Consider the following 11,394-nt stretch of genomic DNA (forward strand, 5'->3'; position numbering starts at 1 on the left):
CTAAGTGTTTTGCTTTGATGCCTAGCATGTGTGTCAAGCTAATACCTGATCCTTCGGTCAATGGTTAAAGACAACAGAATCATTATGATCTGCACATGAAGAGATGCGCTCCTCCATAAATGTCACCAGCGTACTGATTTATCCTACGCTGGGGCCAGGGTCGGGGGTTAAGGCTTAGAGGGGGGCTAACTGCTGCAAATGTTGACATTAGCATCCAACTTCCAGGGCATTTGCTTAAATCGGGTATCTCTGCTCTCTCCTTTTTTCTTGCGTTGTAGACGGAACAGGATTAGTGGCTGCTGACAATCATGACATATGGCAAAGCCAGGCTACAAGCCAAGATCAAAATCACACCATGCGTTATTTCTAGTTCATGCTCTAGCAAAAGAGTTTCATAAAAATGCAAGTTTGCTAAAACAACTAGAAGTCAGTGCTCATTAATGCAAGTTGTTTTGTGAGAGTGCATATCTCAACTGTGATGAGAACTGTCACATCTTGATGTAAGAAAATAATGGGAGGGGAATGCATGCTTACCCACAGGAGTCATTTTCAGAACACTGGTTTGACGATGTGCATTCTTTAACCACCTGACATTTACATGCATCACACATCAATCAGTCAAAATAATTCAATCAACAACTACACCCTACAAGATGCATGGGGGAAACTGAACCACAATGTAGGCCATGCTGACATCAAATGTCTGACAATACATTATGCATACATTTTTATTTTTTTTGTTACAGACCACTTGAAATTCATATCCTAGCATTTATATCAGCAAATAAATAAATAAAAACACAAAAGAAACCAAATGCAATATCATATACAAAAGCATTCCTCAAATGAGATAAAACAATAAATTCTTCCTTGCTTATTCTCAAGTTAGATTAGTAATCGTCGCTCTCTCAAAATGTAATTTATAAAAATCCAGTCTATGAAAACAATTTGAGAGTGAGAGTGAGAGCACATCGAGGAAAATGTCAGTCACATAATGGCAGCAGTTCTCACATGAATTCCACAGTCTGCATGTGTGTGAATCCTTTTAGCAAACCTTTTTTTGTGAGGGTTCCACAATTGCTGTTTGATTCACAAAGGTCATGCTGTGATTTTTTTTTTTACAATTCTATCCTAGCAACTCATGCAGAAAAATAATTTACTATAGTTAAATGGATGGGTTTGCCTTCAAGCCTATAAAAGAGAAAGTCGTATATGCGTAAGTGCTGTGCCTAACAGGACCAGGGGAATCACTGTAGTGTGGGCCAGATTGCTAAATATGTGCAATTTAGGATCATATTACTAAGGTCTCTTGTTTAGGTTTCCCCTTTCACTTGTTACCTATTCATGCAATTCACTTCTGTTTCCAGCTGAAATGAACACTAGTGACAGTAAAACTATATACTATAATTGCAGAGGCAGATTACAGATTAATAAAGACTTATTTTATGTTATTTTATTTGAACAATCCAATGTTATGACCTCAAAAAACTTTTACTATAGTGCATGATAATAAGAATTGTGATGTTTGCATCAACAGCTTCGTATGAATGGCTTTTTTAATGTAGTAAACTTGTTTGGCAGCTCAACTGGTAGAGCAGTGCACTTTGGATATTTATTTTCGATCAGCACATGTAATAAAACATTGACAAATTCATTTTCATCAGTTTTGGATAAAATTGAGCACTCTTTTAGTGCCACTCATTGGACATTTTACTTTGAAGGAGTCACAAAACATGTCAGAAGCAACGTCAATATCACAGGCATGTTTTTATTTATGAAAAAAAAAAACTCTCTCATAGAGCTGTACATTCAGGTGCTACTACTTATTGCAGCTGAGTTTGTTCTGGAAAACCTTTCTGACAAATACATCACACACTAAGTGCTTGTTATGACAAACTGAAGAAACCCTCAGTCTTTCAGCCAATTATAGAAGGGAAAGCACTGAGAGAAACTCACTATAGCCTTCATCCTTACATGTCTCTACATGCTAGAACAGTGGTTGAAGATGAAGAAAGGTTAAACTATTAAATGCTATATGCTCTGGGCCACAAATGACTTCTGGTGACATATTGAATTTCATTTAGTGCTACACTAGCATCAAATCAACTTTGGGAACTAGAAGGCAGACTCACAGTCACTTCTCTGAACTCTCTGAATATCAATGATTCTGTACAGTAATGAGAGAACATGAGAAATGGTCTCTCAGCAGGGAGTATTGGAGGAAGGGCACATGGGAGTTTGAATTAACAAACAAATCAGCAACTGTCAAGAAATATGACTGGCCTAACTATACTGTAAGCAGACGCTCTGTCTGAAAAATCACATGTGCAAATCTACTTATTTTCCAAATTGACTTGTTGGTGGGTTGCCTGGTGACTAGATGACTAATCAACTAAATAATTAGGCTGGTTTCACGTTCACTTGACCCCAAAGGAATGCATTTCTTTTGGCTAGACGGAGCGCAGCAGATTGAAACAGAATGTGTTTTTAGATGTTGGACTTTTTTTTTTAAATTGGCATGCTGTCTGAATGTGTACGGCTGGAGTAGTGAGGGGATACATTTTAAGACTTAAACTTTTACAAGAAGACTGTCAGCATGCTAATTAAAGAAAAATAATACCTTTCAGCTAATTGGTTGTAGACTAGGCTAGGGGGTTTCAAGCATGTTGATGCTACAACCCCCCCATTTATGATCCTCTGGCGAGGGACCCCCTTCTTGAAATATAGCCTAAAAGCAGCCATATATGGATGTGTACAAAGACCCACTTATGCAATACAATACTATTATAAATACAGTATGTGTCACATAGTATGTGGAAAAAATACTTTATGTGATGTTGTACATTGTACAGAAGATTACAGCTGTCAATAGAATAAAATAATTGAAACTGATCTCTTTGTGATTTCTGACCAGTCTTTTCTGAAAGCACATTTTTTTATACATTTTTCAATATTTCCTCTATACACTTGCATCGACTTGTGATTCCAAACGTTGAAAACCTCCAGAACGGACCATTATGTTATTATTTTGTTTTTAAATCTCTCCACGTGACCATGTGTAGAGCTGAAAGGAAATGTTGTTTTTATCAGTCAATGCTAAGAAGTCAAATTTGGATATCTCTAAAGCTCTGATACAGACGTTAGTCTAGACTTGCAAATGCAAGTAGAAATAAATCTGCCAGCACATATACTGTATATCCAATCACAGCCCATTGAGTTTTGCTGTTCCCCAGCTGCAAGACTGCAAATCTTAAGGCATGAGAAGGGTAATTAACAGCCTAGTCGTGAAGCCTGGCAGAGCAAGTTATCCTCATAATTACAGTGAGTAGGACCTCCGATCAGCCGTCTGCTTAAAAAAAATGATCCAGTGCTCCTTCACATAAACATGAAGACTTGCCAAACAGTAACTGAGGTACACATTTCAAATAGAGGTATCTCTTTAACTAAGCATAGATGGCGTGAGTGCATCTGACGGCTCTGTTGTGTTTTGCATGAATATGCTGCATTTTTTATGTAATATATCTTGTGTGATACAGTCCAACCTCAGCGAATCAGGGCAAAGGATGAAATTGGGTTTGGGCAAAGATGGAGCACGGGTGGACAGATTAGACATGTTTACGGGGTAAATATGCAGGTCACAGCTGTGTGGAGCTGATGCCACAGTCTTCATCTTTGCCACACATGACGGAGCATCCTGTCAGACACTACTGTGAGATGTTAGACAAAACTAAATTACATTTACAAAGCTCTGTGTTTTCAGGAACTATGAGGAAATAGTGAATACATTTGAGATGGGCCTAATGTTACTCTCCCTTCACCATTTCCCTTTGAATTCTATGTCTTTGTGAATATTGCATATTTTGTTTCATAATTTATTATCGCTGTCCAATAACAACCAGTTTGAAAAACTGTCTGTTCTGAATAGCAATGACCAGAAATGTCCCTGGGACCAAAACACAACGAGTGGACATCTTGTATGGCAGCGTAAGATAATATACAAATCAAAATACAACCAAAGCGTCACAATAAAAAGCAACTTTAAAGGATTTGTCAAGAGACAGAACACTCATCTATAGTTCTAGCAACACTATATGGGCCTGATTTCCAGCACTTCAAACCAGACAGGGGGAACAAACTGCATAAATAAGCATCCTCAAACACCATGAACGGCGCCCAACACGGGCAGCACAAAAACCAATAACTGCCATCCAATCTCCTACAGACACGAAGAACAGTCAAAAGCTTCTTAGACGCAAACACGACCAGTGCTTCTGATAGGCCGTTTATGTGAATGTAAGAGAGAGAGGAGAAAGAAAATGTGGTTTCCTCTACTTTCCTGTGGGGAAAATGGACACAATTCATTTAGCAATCAAAGGACATTGTTTTATTAACATCTCAGAGATGAAAACTTCAGAGTTTCAATAGCAGAGAGAAAAGTGAGGTCACCTTGTCTAACTGTGTGACTCGCCTCTATTCACCTCTAACTATACATATTCAGTGAACTGTTGCTAAGAAGGCATTTTCAAAGTCAAGCTGCATTCTAGCAACTGTGCTTTTCTGCTTCATGTATGGGAGACAACAGTGGCATGAAATGAGTGGCTGATAAATGGCTATCCTCTTTTCACAGCTAGTCTTCTATTCTGTTTTTTTTTTTCTATTTCTTTTCCAGGCCATTTTTTCCCTCCAAAGAGGAACCTCAAGTGAGGCTGCAGTCCAAGTAATGACTTTGTCCCTGATGCTTCCAACTCGAAGCATCATCACAACCAGCATCAAAATCACCCGACATTTTCCTCTCGGTGAGGAGGAGATTACTGAAACATGCCTGGCACAAACAAGTGAATCAGGATTTTTATGTACGTGTGTGTCAGTGTGTGTGACTTCAAAAACAAGAGGTCAAAAAAAAAACAAAAAAAAACTGTGATTGCATTGGTAATATATGTAAAAGGCGAGAGCCGCAGAAGCTTAAGGAAAGCATGAGTCAATGGAACGCTGATATTCCTGGCACCTCTTGACGATGGAGACCAAGGGGAAAATGGTCCGAGTGGGTCTAACCAACTCAGTGTGAATAGCTACCAACAGGATTTCCAGGGACACCTGCACTGACCCATAATGACCCACCGGGCACCCTCCGTCCAAGCAATAATGTTTTCTGTTCAGACTGGATGGGAGGCGGAATAACTGGATGACGGAATGAATAACAATGTTAATAAAGCTCGCCGAGCTTTGTGTTAGTATCAGATGTGTTCATTGTGAATTTGATTTAATCTCAGAGGCGACTATATCTGTCAGCGTGGCATCAACAGGCATGGAAATTGTTCTCTTTTTCGTCCCTCTCTCTCTGTTCTTAGCCTCAGGATTTGCTTTGCTTGCATACAGAAGGGTTGTGATAAATGATAACATCTGCCTGCCTTCTTCGCCATCTGCATTTACAAATTCCTTATATAGGTGCTCAGTGGGAATAGTTTGGCACTATGCACACTGCACAAGGAAGAAAATATAAGTAAAATGTAAGAAAAAGTAAACACACACACACACACACACACACACACACACACACTTATATCAACGTGATCTCATGATAATTTGTATGTATTTTACATAACATGTGGTTCTATAAAACGTACATTTACTTACGTTCTTACAGGCAGTAAAACGTACAATACTGATGTATTTTCAGCATCTAAACGTACAAATTAAGAAAAAGTAAACACACACACACACACACACACACACACTTATATCAACGTGATCTCATGATAATTTGTATGTATTTTACATAACATGTGGTTCTATAAAACGTACATTTACTTACGTTCTTACAGGCAGTAAAACGTACAATACTGATGTATTTTCAGCATCTAAACGTACAAATACTTACGTATTTTCAGCATTTAAACATACAAAACTGACGTATTGACGACACCTAAAAATGAATCCTTATGAATATTGAAATCACGGCATTAATTTTATTAGTTTTTAGTTGTCATATGAATTAAAAAGCAATGTTTCTCCCGGTATGCTCATCGAATTATTGCAGTTCCACCTATCTGACCCTAATTTTGTAAATCATTAGGTTTTTATTATTTGTCTATAGTTCTTCACGTCAAACTGCAAATTATTTTCTCCACTCTAGTGCTTTCTAATAGGATTTGTGCAGCAGCATATTTGATTGTAGTAATCTATTTTCAGAAATCTTTAGAAATGAAGAGAGCTGAAGAACAAGCTGTGAAAATTGTAAATTGCTATTAAATGGGGCTTTGTGCCTGCACAACATTGATGTCCTGTGTTTGCATAGCCGAGGTGCATTCTGATAAAATCATCATTAATAGAAAAGACGGCCATGCAACGAGCCTAATCATACATGGGAGATAAACCAACATTTAGATAGGCAGAGAGATAAGTAAAGGACGCTTCAAAAACTGTCTTTAAGCCAAAATAAGCATTAAGCAATGAGATAAGCCTGAAGGTAGTCTGGCACGTTTTTTAATTCCTGAAATTTTGGGATCACAATTTAGCAGTCTATATAAACCTTGTGATTAATTAGCACTTGAGCTTTCATGCTTATGGTGCATTATGGGTGCCAGGAGCTAAATAAAAGATACATCATCTCACGGAGATAAGGCATCACCCCTTTCCTTATGATAAGAACGTACTATTTTTCTTCGTTCCTTGGCTGTTGTCATTGGAAAGTGACCTATAGAATGCACCTTTTTATTTATTTACAGAGTTTTTTATTTATTTTGCTCTATTTCTTTCAGCGCTCAAAAGCTGTGAGAAGCTGAATGGTTATCTTGATAAGAGTAGGCCCTGAGCTGCATGCGTTGTGACAGCCTCCAATGAATACCAAGTGACGTGAGTCACAGTCTGCAGCCATTCCGGAGGGGATAAAAAAAAAAACTTTCCATTAAAATCACTGCCTCCTTTTAAACAGCCATTACCTTGGGGCGCAGTAGCCAGAGGTGAGGAAGGTCCGCTGACATACACCCACTGTCGCCCGCCAAATTAAAAGAGGCTCTGGCCTGTGTTCGTGATTGCTAAACACATCCTGGAATACCTAATGTGGGTCTGATTCATCCACTCGGGCGGCCTGAAGAGGAGGGGATCCCTCCACAACCTTCTGTGAATGTGATAATAAAAAACGAGAATGAAATCAATAAGCTTGAATTGTCAATAAATGCAGCTTTAAAAGGCAACAAAAGTGTAAAGAATCACTGAAAAAGGATGCGGGCCGAGGCTGCTGAGAGGGAGATTTTTAGAGGACAATCTGGCATCTGTATCTCACCCACTCATGGACGCTCCGTTAATCGGCAGCAGTTGAGCCTCATTCATCAAGGCAATGGCTCTCACACCCCTCACTCATGGGGGAAAGGCAGATGTAACTCCCAATGTGTGCTCCATACTGTGGCTAATGACTAAATCTGTCATTTTCAACATTATAAAGGTTTCTGTTTTTTTATGCTTACAATCTCCATCATGCTTGATTAGTTGTGGTATGCTGGATTCAACGGCTTCCTGGCCATTTTGCCCAGAATCCCTCCATCTTTCTTTCTCTCGCTGCTTCTCTCATTTTCAGTTTGGTCTTTCAGTGGCTCTCCCTGACATTCTTTTCCCACGTCTCATACTTTCCACAATCATTTGCCCAATTATTAAACAGACTACAATATGGAATAATTCATGAAAATGAATTATTCCAGTGGTTTAATAAAAAGTGAGCCTAGACTCGCAAACTTTAACTGTAGAGACAGTAATCTTCCATATTACAGTAAGAAGTGATAATGAGAGAATATATTACACTCATTGTGTGTAACTTAAAATATAAGACACTTTTGGGGAAGCACCTTTGAAACTGTAAATTGCAAAGTTATAATTTAAAGTAGATACCCCTTTTATCAAGAAAAAAAGCTTTAATTTATTAATAAAATGTAGCTAAAAAACATTTAAGATTTTTAAGAGGATACACTACTCTTGGTATTCAAGAACCATTTCTTATACTTTTTATGTTGAAAAAAAAGTATGCTTAATATTTTTGTGGATTTATTTATTTGTATTTTCCAGGATTCACTGATGAATATAAAATAACAGCATTTATTTGAAATATAAATCTTTTTTTTAACATTACAAATGTTTTATTGCATCCTTGCTGATTAAAATGATTAATTTCATTAAAAAACGTTCTAAAATCTAACTTTTGAACAGTAGTGTATATTATGTGCTACTATTTTATTAAGGTGATAGCATTAAAATTGAAACTTAATTTTACAAAAAATAAACTAATATAGATGGTAGATTTAAAAAATAGTGATAAAAACAGCATTTGAAAGTAGTAGTTAAAATGAATGATTTATTTGATCAGTGATTTAAATTCATTAAAATTAACTGAAAAAGAGAAGTATGATTCTAGTGAATCAGTTCCACACTACACATGCAAAGACTGTGTTCACCAGCAGCTCTGAAATAAGCTAAACTCATAGGCCTATACAATTTTCTTTCAAGCGGTGCACAAACCCCATGCATTTCTCCACAGATTTAAGTGTCTTTTTAAAATTTTATCACTGGACTCAGTGAGGTGCCACTAGCCAGTCATAATCTGTTATTGTGTGCCTGAAACCATGTGTGATTAATTTCTCTTTTAAATGAACCGTCCAGCCCGGTTTGGCATTGGGGCCATGATGGAGCCGCACTATAAATGGTTTATGTCATGGCTTTTGTCAAGCGCCTTTCCCCCGCAGCCTCGCTCAGTAATTGAAAAGCCACCTCCGACGGAGGGACTGAGCGACTGTGTTTGCTGCATACTGACGATGGAGACCAAGGGGAAAATGGTCCGAGTGGGTCTAACCAACTCAGTGTGAATAGCTACCAACAGGATTTCCAGGGACACCTGCACTGACCCATAATGACCCACCGGGCACCCTCCGTCCAAGCAATAATGTTTTCTGTCTAAGCTGGACAGGAGGTGGAATAACTGGATGACGGAATGAATAACAATGTTAATAAAGCTCGCCGAGCTTTGTGTTAGTATCAGATGTGTTCATTGTGAATTTGATTTAATCTCAGAGGCGACTATATCTGTCAGCGTGGCATCAACAGGCATGGAAATTGTTCTCTTTTTCGTCCCTCTCTCTCTGTTCTTAGCCTCAGGATTTGCTTTGCTTGCATACAGAAGGGTTGTGATAAATGATAACATCTGCCTGCCTTCTTCGCCATCTGCATTTACAAATTCCTTATATAGGTGCTCAGTGGGAATAGTTTGGCACTATGCACACTGCACAAGGAAGAAAATATAAGTAAAATGTAAGAAAAAGTAAACACACACACACACACACACACACACACTTATATCAACGTGATCTCATGATAATTTGTATGTATTTTACATAACATGTGGTTCTATAAAACGTACATTTACTTACGTTCTTACAGGCAGTAAAACGTACAATACTGATGTATTTTCAGCATCTAAACGTACAAATACTTACGTATTTTCAGCATTTAAACATACAAAACTGACGTATTGACGACACCTAAAAATGAATCCTTATGAATATTGAAATCACGGCATTCATTTTATTAGTTTTTAGTTGACATATGAATTAGCTTGTTTTCAAATGCATTATTAAATTGTTTACTTATGAAATGATAACATTTCGTTTTGTTGTGTGATTTCTGCTGCCAGCTCATTTCCAAGAATATGCCTACATAATGTTAAACAAGACTTCACTTTAAACCTTAAAATAAATAACATTTCTGCAATCGTTTAACCTTTACTTGTCATATAATGTTTACTTTGATTGCCATAGGCCACAAAAGACGTTTTTTCCCAACATGCTGTGACTAACAATAGAACTATAAAATACACCAAAAACGCAACATAATTACGAAATAAAACTATTTTATTCGTGCGCTGTAATCCAAATCTTCCGAATCCATACGACTGCAAGGAATAGACCCAAATCCAAGCCTTTATTCGGCGATCTTCTTCTCCATCCCGAGCAGCGAGTCCAGTGACCGTGAGCAGCAAAGCCCATGCTGACTGACACGCTCTTTACAAATTCAAATGTTGCCGCTTCAAACGACAGGTTTTACGGCAGGATAATCGAATGCTCATTGGCTCTCGCCTGCATTCGTCACAGATTGCGACAAGCCGTGTTTCTGGTGAGGTGTGTTTGAATGATGCGCCGCGCCTTCACGAGTTCACGGAGTGGATCGGGAAAATTATCTGGATAATATTTTCAGAGATTAACAACATAAATTCTGCTCTGGATCACACAAACCTACTGTATTCCGCCAGAGAGGACTGCGGGTGCAACGCATCATTTGGATTACATCTGGTGCTGCTTTTGATATTTTTGCAATAAATAAATGATTGTAATTGCATTTATCTGTCTGTCATGTTTTTTATACTGTACAGAAATGTTTAGGTTTATAAGTAGGAGTGGGATTAGAGACTATAAAAATATTTGAATGCTATATTGTTACTAAAATGGTTATTTTCCTGCATATTTTGGACATTTGTGTTTTATATCCTATTATATTTGCTATAAAATGGGTAGGTTAAGGTTTGGGGGTAGGTTAAGGGGTCTAAAAATCTAAATTGCGTATTAATAAAATTATAAAAATGCATATTCACTGTAAAATGGGTAGGTTTAGGTTTGGAGGTAGGTTAAGGGGTCTAAAAATCTAAATCGCTTATTGATAAAATTATAAAAATGCATTGATACGAATATCTTAATGATATAAAAGATACATAAATATTTGTAATTTTTTTAGCTAAAAATACATAGTGATTTGTATGTTTTAAACGTTGAAATATGTCTAAATTGTCGTTTTAGAATTAATAAAAACGTACAAAAATGTATGTTTTGTGCTTGTAAATGTTACATATTAATACCTACGTATAAACATGAGACCAGGCTGCATATATATATACAGTATATATATATATATATATATATATATATATATATATATATACACCACTTTAAATCTTTGATCATATATACATATATCAAGACATTAAGATGTTTTTGAAAGATTCTCTCCAAGGCTGCATTTATTTGATCAAAAATGCAATAAGAATAGTAACATTGTAACATTGTAATATTCTTGTGAAATAATAGTTTGAATATATTTTACAATGCAATTTATTTCTCTGATGGCAAAGCTGAATTTGGCAGAGTCATTACTCCAGTCTTCAGTGTCACATGATTAGAAATCATTCTAATATGCTGTGATGACACATTTTGAAATCAATGTTGAAATGTTGGGCTGCTTTATATTTTTGTGGAAACTTTAAAAAAAGCATTTATTTGTGATATAAATATGTTGTAACTTCATAAATGTATTTACAATTTAATGCATCTTTGCTGAAGTAAAAGTAAAAAATAAAATAAAAAA

Source organism: Sinocyclocheilus grahami, unplaced genomic scaffold, assembly GCF_001515645.1.
Source record: "Sinocyclocheilus grahami isolate Dianchi unplaced genomic scaffold, SAMN03320097.WGS_v1.1 scaffold431.1, whole genome shotgun sequence".
Classification (NCBI taxonomy): domain Eukaryota; kingdom Metazoa; phylum Chordata; class Actinopteri; order Cypriniformes; family Cyprinidae; genus Sinocyclocheilus; species Sinocyclocheilus grahami.